Here is a 12576-nt window from a genome sequence, read left to right on the forward strand (position 1 = left end):
TTTTTTTTTGGCGGTACGCGGGCCTCTCACTGTTTTGGCCTCTCCCGTTGCGGGGCACAGGCTCTGGACGCGCAGGCTCAGCTGCCACGGCTCACGGACTCAGCCGCTGCGCAGTATGTGGGATCTTCCCGGACCGGGGCACGAACCCGCGTCCCCTGCATCGGCAGTCGGACTCCCAACCACTGCGCCACCAGGGAAGCCCCCCCTTGTGTTCTTGATTACACTATGGAAAGCATAGAAGACTAACAGGCATTTCTTTCGTGTCACTCAGAGTTTCTCATTCAGCAAATACTTACTGAATATCCACTGTGTTGCAGACACTGAGTAGGAACCTGAAGCAGGACTAAGAAATCCTTGACCTCAGGGAGCAGGGTTGAGGGGAAGGTAAGGCTTACTCATGAGCAAGAAAGGGCCCTGAGACCCCCTTATATGGGGATCACTAAGGGTCCTACTCAGTGTGTACCAGTTAGGATTAAGTGTGCCTGCATGTGATAGAAAACCTAAATTAACAGTGGCTTAAAGAGACAAAGTTTTATTTTTTCAAGGGTAAGAAGTTTTGATCAGGGCTGATATGGTATTCCAAGATGCTTTCAGGGACCCAGGGTCCATCCAACTTTCCACTTCCTCATCCTTAGTGTGTGGTCCTCTCTCACATGGTCCAATGTGGCTGCCAGAGCTCCAGCTCCAATGTGGCTGCCATAGTCATTCTAAGAGAAAGAGAAAGAGGGCATACTTTCTCCCTTTTAAGAAAGGTTCGGAAATATAGTCTTCATTCTAGGCAGTCATATGCACAGCTAAAATTCAGGAGGTTTATTACTAAGGAAAAGAGGGGAGACTCGATATTAAGGTAAGCAACTAGCAGCCTCTCCCCAAGCATGGGGTATAGGGATGTGGGAAAGCTTTGTAAAGGAGATGGGATGTGACACAAGCTTTCATGGACTGGGTAGTATTTGGATGAGATTGGCTGACACCCTGTTCACTGTACACTAGACCCGTCCTCTGCTGTGGCAGATGCAATAGAGCTTGCGAAGGTCCTCCTCTGGCAGCTTGGTTGCAACTTGTCCATTGATAGAGCCCTGACCACCCAGTAGTCCCAAGAGTCAAGTTGTAGCTTAGCATGTTTTGATTATTACCGTTATTTGAACATTGAAGTATAGGAGATTTTGTAGGTATAACCGAGGAAATCACACCTGGAAGTTCTTAGAATGGAATCTTAGTTCCTTGTTTTTTGTCATCCACAAAACATACTCCTGACCCTATCAAGCATGGCAAATAAAGGGGAGGGGAAGGCAAGCCGAAATCCAGAGACCCAGCAGGGCGAGTGCAGTTGGATGGTCCCAGAGAAAAGCTTTTCCTTCTTCATAACTGCCTTGCTTCTGTGTCCCCTACATCCCAGAGTGGATATCGGCAGTTTGATATCCTCCCTTTTTTTTTTTTTCTCCTCTAAGCTTCTGCAGAATACAGAGACGAGAAGGATTACATGCATTGTTAAGGGTCATGCTGCCAACAAAATAAGGATGTCTAATACCACTGCCTGTATTAAACATTGTTCTGTAGGTACTCGCTGAGGCACCTGGACAAGAGAAAGTATACATGTGGAAAGCAAGAGGTGGAATTATCATTATGTGCACATGATATGCTTATATACTAAATGATATACTATTTATTATAAAAAACCAGAGAGTACAGTAAGGTGGTTTGACACGAAATTAATATACAAAAATAGCTTTAGAGAAAAACAACCAGGTAGAAATAGGAAATAGAGTGGAAGCAAAGACTCCATTCATAGCAAGGATAAGTGAGAATAATTAAGATGAATTAGTTTTATAGGATATTATATATTTTAAGTGATATTATACATATTTAAGTAGTATAATACTGACACTTGAATAGACAGGAATATCAGTAGTATAGAACAGAATCCAGAACTGACACCGATACATATGTGGAAACTTTGTCTCTAGATAAAGGTGGCATTTTATATCAGTAAGGAAAATGATAGATTATTCAATAAATAGTTTGGGACAACTGGATAGCCATCTGGAAGAACAAAAATTGGAACAATACCTCACTTCTTATGCCAACATAAGTGCCAGATGGATAAAAATTTAAATATTAAAAGTAGTAGAAGACAAGTTTTAAAAGTCTTGTGGTAGGGCTCCCCTGGTGGCGCAGTGTTTGAGAGTCCGCCTGCCGATGCAGGGGACGCGGGTTCGTGCCCCGGTCCGGGAGGATCCCACATGCCGCGGAGCGGCTGGGCCCGTGAGCCATGGCCGCTGAGACTGCGCATCCGGAGCCTGTGCTCCGCAACGGGAGAGGCCACAACAGTGAGAGGCCCGCGTACTGAAAAAAAAAAAAAAAAGTCTTGTGGTAATACAGTCTTCCTAGGTATAACACAGACCCTAGAAATCATAAATAAAAAGATTTATATATTAAATTTCAAAAAACTGAAAAAACCCAGGCCTCATTGAGGCTAGGTCCCTGACAGCTTCATGGACAATCAGAAAGTCAAGAAACAAACAATGAACAGAGAATTATGTATAAAAACCAAAGGACTGGGCTTCCCTGGTGGCGCAGTGTTTGAGAGTCCGCCTGCCGATGCAGGGGACGCGGGTTCGTGCCCCGGTCCGGGAGGATCCCACATGCCGCGGAGTGGCTGGGCCCGTGAGCCATGGCCGCTGAGCCTGCGCGTCTGGAGCCTGTGCTCCGCAACACTGGAGAGGCCACAACAGTGAGAGGCCCACGTACCACACACACACAAAAAAACCCAAAGGACTAATATCCTCTATAAAGAGCTCTAATCAATTAATAAAAGATCAACAACATAATGGAAAAATGGGGAAAGACAAGAACAGATTATTGACAGAAAAAAGAAATAAAAGTTACTCACATATATAAGAAGATATTCAAGCTACAACAGGGTTTGTTTGTTTTTTTTGATTATCAGAATGGTAGTTAAAATTTTTTTAACTATCAGAATGATAAAAAAATTTATGATTGAGAGTGAAGGGAACCAGACATTCATGCATAATGGGAGCATAAATTGGAATAACTTCCATGGTGGGTGTTTTGATACTCTTTTATCAAAATAAAAAGTGCACATTAAGTCAATAATTCCACTTCCAGAAATGCTATCCTTCAGAAATATTTATGTGTAAAGATACGTATGAGAAGATTCATTGCCTCACCTCAATGTCTTCATTACTCTGTGTTTCATTCTGCTCATCTGGGAGGTGGGAATAATGATTCTAGTTTCCTGAGACTTGAAATGGCTGGTATAAGAACATCTCAGAAACAAGCTAGGCTGCCTGAAAGAAGAAGAAAGGTAGTCTTTAAATTTAGGACATTATTCTGGTGTTTCAGAAAAACGGTCTCAATTATAAAGCGATTGGCTGTGCTTTGAAATACCAGGGCAAAGCCAGCACAGCCATGCTAGGTTTACACCTGCTTCGCTACTCTGGCATCAAGAGTTGTGTCTGGAATCACTTGGAAGGCCTTTGGAGGCCAGCGTGTTGGAATGGCTGGTAGCCTTTTTGGCATAGGGCCTCAAGAGATGGAGCAATGGGTCAAAGCACGCCTCACCACTTGGGGACATGTGGCCCGACCTTCCCGAATGCCTCAAGATGGAAGCTCTCGTACGGCTGTCTTCCTGGGTCCAGCATGTGGAGAGCCCTCAGATTTGACATTACTTTCACACCAACATTAATTTGACACAGATAATGATGCAACCTGTTACACAGCCCATCAGCATAATTATAGGTAAGGAAATTGCTAAGGGAGGTCCCTGAGCAGTTGGAGGCCAGAAGGAAATATTTTCAAGTAATTAATGGGTGGACAGGTGAAAAATTTTATTATTAAAAAAAAATAAGAGGGCTTCCCTAGTGGCGCAGTGGTTGAGAGTCCGCCTGCCGATGCAGGGGACACCGGTTCGTGCCCCGGTCTGGGAAGATCCCACATGCCGCGGAGCGGCTGGGCCCGTGAGCCGTGGCTGCTGAGCCTGCGCGTCCGGAGCCTGTGCTCCCCAACAGGATAGGCCGCGAGAGTGAGAGCCCCGCCTACCGCCAAAAAAAAAAAAAAAGAAAGCCAAAAAAAAAAAAAAAGAAAGAAAAAAAAAAAAGAAAGTCCTAGAATAAGATGTTATAGCTCATATCTGTCCAGAAAAGGATATATACTAGAAGAAGTTAAGCTGAAATTCATGGATGCTCAAACTTTGATTTTAATCTCTTCTTCTTTAAAATATCATTTTAAAAGTACCTTGTTATAGTTCCTTTTTTTTTTCCCTTAACCCCCAAATAAGGCCTAAAAAAATAACCATTCTGGGAGTTCATAAACAGCAGAGGCTAGAATTTACCAAAACAGAGAATTTAACTTGGATGAATACATTATGCATAAAAAATAGAGCATCGGTCTGGGCTTTGTTAATGGCAAACGCCTAAACCACCAAATGATTGTGTTGATTTTGTGGGTTTCTTGAAAGAGATCAAGCATTTAGAAACTCTCTGACTTATGTACCACTTCAGCTAGAGCATTGGTTAAGTCAAGAAAAATAAGGCATGGGGAACAGGATTTCAAATAGAGCTTCCTATCTGATTGGAAGAATACACTCTAATGATGTGTTATGATCGTTTTATAAATTGCACTGATAGCAAATGCACCTTGGCCCTGGGGTCAAGGGCATTAGCTGAAGAGACTGTCGTATCAGAAGGCTTCTGAAATGCCTGCATGAAGCAAAATTCAACAGTTGAGCATCAACAACATAAGCGAATTGGTGATGACCTTTTGGGAGCTCATGTTTCAAAGCAGATCTCACTGATGTGGCCAGAACCTAAGAACACAAGGAAAATGAACCAAATGTTGCAGGCACAGATGAGCCATCTGCCTGCTCTGTTTAGAGCAAACCTCATACAAGAAAAACAGGGTGAAAGAAACGTGAATGAGTTAGGGATCATTTCTTTGCTTTTCATGAAGGGAGAGATTTAAGCACAACTTGTAGCATCTTGGGAATAGAATTTGATTTAAAAGAAAATCTAGATCACAGATTCCCTATTTTAAGCCTGTCATATAAATAAAATAAACAGCAGTGACGCCTCATTTACCTGGGGAGTAGATTTCAGGTAACCCTGGGCAACCGGAACAGGGCCATGACTACGGAAGTGCTGTGGAAGAGCAGCGAGAACTGAAGGGCCAGAGGTCCAGCCTCCAGCCACCCTCAGGCCATTTTCTGGACCTCGGTTTCCTCATTGTTGAAATGAAGGTATTAGACAGTTTCAAGGTCTCTCTCCCTGTTAAAAATAAAAAGTGTGTAATCTATGCTTTATTTGTGTTTATACATTTATATATTTATAATATTTAAAAAGATTTAATAAATATACTTTGTAAAGAATTCAAACAGTAAAAAGGCAGATGGCGAAAAATGACCTTTCCCCTTATCCCAGACTACCAGCTCCCTCTGCAGAGGCAACCATTATACTAGCTCCTTGTATATCCTTCCACAAATATTCTATAGGCGTATTATGTATATATCTCTTGAAAACGAATGGGATAATTGTCATACACACTGTCCTGCTTCTTGTCTTTTTTACTTAACAATTTTGCAAACTTTTTACAATTTTGGGAACTGTAACTATGGGCTCCATCTACTTTCTTCCTTTTAAAGACTCTACAGTATGATAGTCCATAGTTCAGTCATTAGTTTAACTAATGTCTTGTTGATGAAGAGTCAGCTTATATTCATAGATCTTTCCTTCGACTCCCTGTAGCTCTAAATTCTTATGGCTTTCACATCTTGGTGAAAAGATATCTGAGTAAGAAAAAAAAAAGATAGCTGTTACAAATCACATGTACTGCTCCTCTTGGGAGATAAAAGCCCACCTGTTATCAGTCCTTGACCACAGGTGCGTATGTAGTGAGGCGACAGATGAAACTCTAGTCCTTACATCAGCGGAGGCGGGAGATAGAGCAAGCATGTTGATTCCCACAGGGTAGGCCTCCTGCACTGTCATTTTTACCCAAGTGAGAACCCCTGTTGACGCCTGGGTCATTCATTAGTAAATGGGTAAATCGGATTTGAGACCAAAACTTCACTGCCTTTTAAAATGATAAATACATGTTAGAGATTTTGCATTTCAGAAAGTTAAAAGAAGAATTTGGGGTTGCCAAAGAACCTCTCAAAGAGAGGGCTGAGCACGTGGTGTGGGAGCCCGAAGTAAGGGAGTTCACAGTTAGGGAGGTAAAGGGTGGCGTGATTTTCCCTCTGTATCTAATGACCGAGTGACGAGACTCCTGCACTCTCAGGGCTGCAGAGGGGACAGTGGAAAGGCGATCGTGGACTGCCCGGGTGCTCCCGAGCTGCAGAACAAGTGACAGTGGCAGTGTGGGCCCTGCTCGACTATAGCCCCAGGCAGATGAAGTGCCGGCAGAGTGGGGACACAGCACATTTATCTTGGAAAGAATTTTATGTTTAGTATCTACCAAAAAGCTTCAAAGTAGTCATCATGGGAAAAGCCTGAACTTTGTTGGACTGCCTCCTCTTATGGCTCAGTATTTGTTTTATTTAAAAATCACACACGTGGGGAACACTGAGTTTTTAGGACTGAGGACCTACAGGCTGTAACCAGGCCCGAGAGGGGGCTTCTGGAAACCAGCGAGCCGTGTCCGCCCGTGGCCAAGCTGGGCAGTTCCCCTTTCTAAGCCGGGCAGGGAAGAATGGACCATTTGCATTTGCGGGGCGGGGGGTGGTCGTCTTGCCATCCCCCCAGGCTTGGTTTCCTCACAGGAACAGGGCTGGGCACACCTGCCGCTGCTCTGCTGTGTCTCCAGAGAGGTTGTGGGTTTTCACTGTGACTCATGAGCCTTATTTATGGCCACCACACCAGTGGAGACACACAGACGGAGTGACACAAGCTAAGAGAGTGTTTCCCCTCTTTCCATTCAGAGGTTTTTCTGGAACGCCCCCAGCATGTTGGCTTTCAGTGTTCAAGAAAGAGAAAAGAGAAAAAACTCATTCTTGGGCGAATTCAGCCACCTTCTCCCCACCCTGTTCATTCCCAAAGGCCTTTGGTTCAAGGGTCCACTTGGCTGAATTGCAAGCATTTTGGTGTCAGCATGGACATCTTGATAATTACACTCTGCTTCCCTTTGCGTGTGAAGAGAGATACTGTCCTTATCAGCCTCCACTCCCCATGCCCCTTTTAGTGAGTCTCGTTTCTGCTGGCTGGTATTTGCGGTCATTAGCTTAGTGGAACAGGGCCCTGTGCTAATGAGTCCAAGGTCACAGCTTTGCACAGAGGGTGGCCTTGCTCTCCCTTGGAGGACACCTGCAGGCCCCGCCAGCTGCTTTGCCCACGTTTCCATGAGGTATGGGGACGCCAGGTGAAGAGGGTACAGGTAGCTTAAACTCAGCCCATCTCTTTTTCTTTCTGGACACAAAACACAGAGCTGAGGTTCTAGTGATTATGGGTCAGTAATTCTGTCTTAGGAAATTATAGTTTAAGTATGAATATACATTCAAGTTTAAGGGATTAATTTTTAGAAAACTCTGCATTCGTGGCCAGAGTTCCTTGGTGTGCTTGGTTCATTTTTGTTCATGAATTCACTGGGATGTTAATGAGTTTCAAGGACTCTGTGGATACTGAGAGTTCACAAAGAGAAATTAAGATGTAGCTCCCACCTGTGTTAGTTTCCCAGGGCTGCCGGCAACAAAGTACCACAAACTGGGTGGCTGAAGACAACAGAAATGTATTCTCTCGCGGTTCTGCAGGCTACAAGTCTGAAATCAAGCTGTTGGCTGGCCCATGCTTCCTCTGAAGCCTGGAGGGGAATCCTTCCTCGTCCAGCTTCTGGTAGCCCCAGGCTTTACTCGGCTTGTGTCAGCAGAACTCCAAGCCCTGGCTCTGTCTTTAACATGGCTGTCTCCCTCCCTCTGTCTTCTCTTCTTATAAGGACAACAGTCATTGGATAAAGGGCCCACCCTAATGACCTCATCTTCACCCGATTACATCTGCAAAGGCTCTGTTTCCAAATAAGGTCACATTCACAGGTGTGAGGACTTAGAATTTCAACATACCTTTTTGGGGGACACAATTCAACCCACGACGCCACCTGTCCTTCCAATTCATGAGGGAAACTGATGGAAAAGGATGGTGCAGTCAGTGCTGTAAGAGCCCCAAGCACTGTGTTGTAAGAGTCCAAGGAAGGATACACACACTCCCAATACCAAACATGCACCTATGGCATGATGTGGAATGGTTAAGTTATAAAGGCTCTGTGGAGGAGTTTTCCCGGGCATGTGGCCTTGAAGGATGGGATTTAGTTCTAGAGAAGTAGGCAATGAAGGGCATTTCAAACTGAGAGTAAGCAGGGACTTCCCTGGTGGCACAGAGGTTAAGACTCTGCGCTCCCAATGAAGGGGGCCTGGGTTCGATCCCTGGTCTGGGAACTAGATCCCACATGCATGCTGCAACTAAGATTTCGCATGCCACAACTAAGGAGCTGGTGAGCCGCAACTAAGGAGCCAACGAGCTGCAACTAAGGAGCCCACATGCTACAACTAAGAAGCTGGAGAGCCGCAACTAAGACCCGACGCAACCAAATAAATAAATAAACCAAGTGTGAGCTAAGTTATGAAAGCACACTTGGTTAGACCTGGGAAGAAAGATGCTTCCGGCAGAAATGTGAGGGCAGGATTGGAGATCTGGAGACTGGAGTCCAGTTGGGAGATTCTATAGGAGCCCCAGGCAGCTCTGGAGGGCCTGAACTTGGAAATGGTGGTGGGGTGAGAGGTCAGGGACAGATTATGAGGAGTGGGCTGGGGGCCGGGTAGTTGGTGGAAGGTGGCAATGGACGGGTAGGGGGAGATGGTCTGGGGAGAGCTGCCCCTCAGACCAATGGTGGGATTGACTGGGAGGAGGGTGATGCCTTTTGACAGGAGGGGGAGCTCAGGAAGAAAGCACATTTGAAAGGGAAGATAATAAGTTTGTTTGTAAATATGCTGAGTTTGAGGTCATTGTAGCTGTAGGTGAAGAGGCTCAGCACAAATTCTGAAACTTGAGATTAGCCCTCTGGAGGAGGTGGTCCAGGTTGGAGGCGAGAATGCCAGCATGCTAGCTGGAATCACGGGAGTGGATGAAGTGACCTGGAAAGGGAGGGGACAGAGGCAGAAGAGCAGAGAGGCAAAGCCCAAGCCTTGGGGAATGCTGCGGGGATGGACAGGGGTAAGAGACAGTGCAGGTCGAAAGGCAGGGAGGGAGTGGAGAGTTTAGAGGAGAGAGTACACCCAGCAGGGCTGCAGTGGCCTTGCGTTAGCCGAGAAGACTGGAAACTAAGGAGACTGTCAGAGCTGACAGCTGATGTTCTGTCTGAGGGCTGATTGGGAGAAAACCCTCTTAGTGAAGTGATGGGGGCAGAATCCAAATTGCAAGAGGTTGAGGAGATGAGCGGGAGATGTGGCAGCGAGGGTGGACTGTCATCACTCTTGGAAAGGAGAGAAGGGTAGACTGTCACTTCTTGGCAGGATGAAGAGAGAAGGCAGGTCACCTGAAGAAGCAGAGTAAAAACGAGGAATAGTCAGTCAGGAAGATAGAAAAGCGGATCATTAGCTGGTGAACTGAGTTCTGGAAAAGATGGCAGCCTGTGGGGTGTGTAGCCGGGAGAGAAGGAGAAGTTTAATTGAGACTCAAGGGAATTTTGAGAACCGTGTAAGGAGTCATGGTGTGACTGCAGTGTGAACCTTGTGGGGTTTTTAATCCATGAGGATCATTCTTGTGGGGGGCTCCCTGTAGACTAGAGAATGGACTAGTTGACCTGTGGACACAGAATTTTGTGATTATCGGCCTCTGCTGCACCCCACCGCCACGGGGACTGAAGGGTCACACCCAGCTCCAGTAACTTCCTCAGAGAGTGTCTAGCTTTGTCATTTTATGGCTGTTTCCCAAACTAAGGGACAGCTCCGCCATCCTAGGTGGTCTTTCTCTGACCCAAGAACTAATGTGTCATCTGGGTAAACAAAATCGCTATAGGAGCCTGACCTAGAAATATCCATTTTCCCTCTGTCACCATCCAGAGGAACTACTATGCTTTTCTCCTCACCCCACCTCTCTCGAGATCTGAATTTCTGGATCTGGATCTGGACCCAGGAAATGGGCAGGAGAGTGGGGGTGGGGTTAGGAAGCCTGAAGTGAGTGACCTCAACCCCTTGCCATATTTACCAAAGGCATCAGTCAGTCCAGCCCTGTGCTAAGTGCTTCCAGATAAAAGAGGGATGGGTTCCCTGCCTTCATGGACTTCCATGGGACTTAGAGCCTGTGCTACGCTGGTAGAGACAAGAGTTCCCTGAGAATTGCATGTGTGCTAGTTTTGTGGTTCAGGAAGGAGAAGCAGGGTTGGTGTTGGCTGGACTGGTTGTGAAGGGCTTCGTGGAAGACAAGAGTGGGACTATGAATGATGGGTCGATTGCACAGATCGGTAAGAAATGCAGTAGCATCCCAGGTTGATGGTCAACATTGCTGGAAACAACGTGGCGTGTCCATGAGACAAGGAAAAGACTGGCCAGACTAGAGGGGACTGTATCTGGGAGTGAATGTGATCGGATAGGAAGGAGGCTGGAGTTTGGAGGGCTTTGAGTATAAGGCTAAAGAGTGTGGACTTTTTCCCGAGAGTGAGTGGGAGCTGCCGAACGTTATAGAGTAGGGGTCACATGCGCAAGTCACTGTTTTGGAGAAAGAATTGCCTCTCCTGTATACTTCACTTTGGCTGTGTAGAGCTAAGCGGCTCATGCAAGATGTGTTGGCTGTGTTCCCTGCCCTCGTGGAACTCACCTACAGGAAGGGCACTTCCTCCTTCCTGTTTCTCCTCTCTCTGTTAGGAAACATCCCCCAGGAGCTTGGGTTCATTCCTCCAAACTGCAGAATGTAGGTTACTGTAAAGCTTGAGGGGGAAAACCTGTTTTTCAATTTTTCTCTTCTTTTTTTTCCCCCCTCAACATTGGTCTTTTGCCCTTAGCCTCTGAGGATCTTGACAACATTCTTCTTTGGATTTTTCCTATTCCCACAATGAGTTTTCTGAAACCATCGCCACTCCCAGAAGAGAACCCAATCCCAGACTGGAGGTGGAGAGGCCGATTGCGTATCAGTGTTTCTCGCCTTTCCTGCGGGGAGATGGCGTGTGTGTTAGATAAATGCACCACCACTTAATGAAATAACTGCCCATCACAGAGCTCCTTGAAGAAATCCTAAAATAACAATAATAGAACATGTGCCACGCTCGTGGGAAGCAAGGGCTTTGTGGGGAAGGGGGTAGGGAGCAGAGAAAAGAAACAGATTTTAATCACTGGCTGACAAGAGTTTATTATACACATCAGTGGTTAAAATAATTACTTTTTAAATTATGAAAAAGGCTTTTTGGGGTGCCCTGTTAAATATCACCTGCAGTTCCTTGCAGTCGATTTGCTGGGGCCACAAAAGAGACACCTTGCTTTTCCAGATCCCTGTGGGAATTTTGGCAGGAGGCAGCGAAGCACACCCACTCCCCTCCTGCCCTCACGATTCGGCTTTTGGTTGCAGTGCTCTGTGTGTCTTTGCTCTCCTGAGGGCTTCTTTGATTGCTCCGTCTCCCATCTTGGGTTTGCTTCTGCTTCTCCATCTTCCCACTGCTCTCAGGAGAGAAGTCACAGGGCCACAGGGCAGAGGAAGGTGCCACTTGGCATCCTCTTTCCGTTTTCTTTGAAAAATTTAAGCCTTTTCTGGAATAAGCAAAAGGTGTGACAGGGAGCTGCCAAGATGGTGGGATGAGTGCAGACCTGAGAACTTGGATCCCAGTTTTCCCACCCAGCTAGAATCTTCTCGCAGGAAGCAGAGAATGCTGATTGTCAGATTGTTCCACACGGTCTGTGTGTGAGGTTCCAGCATCAGACCTCTCATTACATTTCTAGACTCATCACAGAACTTGAAGAGCTCTAATGCCCTTACCTGTGCAGGTAAGGACGACGAGGCAGTGATTGCTCAGGACACGGCTTGGTCATGTGACCACAGCTCCCTAGACACAGATCTCCTGTTCTCCCCCTGGAACTCTGAACCCCACTTCCTTTTTTATTCTGAACGTCCTTTCCCCCTTGGCTTCTGTACCTGCCGAAAAGGGCCATGTTTGGTACAGAGCTGAGTCCTTTTATGACCGCTATTCCATTCATGCCTGTGGTGATACCGGGGATTATCCCCTGAGATCAAAGGTGGATTTCACTCTAATACTCAGGAAGATGCCTCCATATAAAATGAAATGCTCTGGTGAAGATGGCAAGTGATCACTTTCTCCTTGCAAAGCCAGTGCTCTGCCTGGGAAGGCCTGGGAGGTGGGGAGGGGAATGTCACCCCTGGCCTTGCCCCATCCTCCTGGCTGCCCACATTCTGCTTGGCTCTGGTCCTGAGGATTTTTTTTTTTTTTTTTTTTTTTTTGCGGTACGCCGGCCTCTCACCGCTGTGGCCTCTCCCGTTGAGAAGCACAGGCTCCGGACGCGCAGGCCCAGCGGCCATGGCTCACGGGCCCAGCCGCTCCGCGGCACGTGGGATCTTCCCAGACCGGGGCACG

This window comes from Lipotes vexillifer, unplaced genomic scaffold, assembly GCF_000442215.2.
Source record: "Lipotes vexillifer unplaced genomic scaffold, Lipotes_vexillifer_v1.1 scaffold666, whole genome shotgun sequence".
Lineage (NCBI taxonomy): Eukaryota > Metazoa > Chordata > Mammalia > Artiodactyla > Lipotidae > Lipotes > Lipotes vexillifer.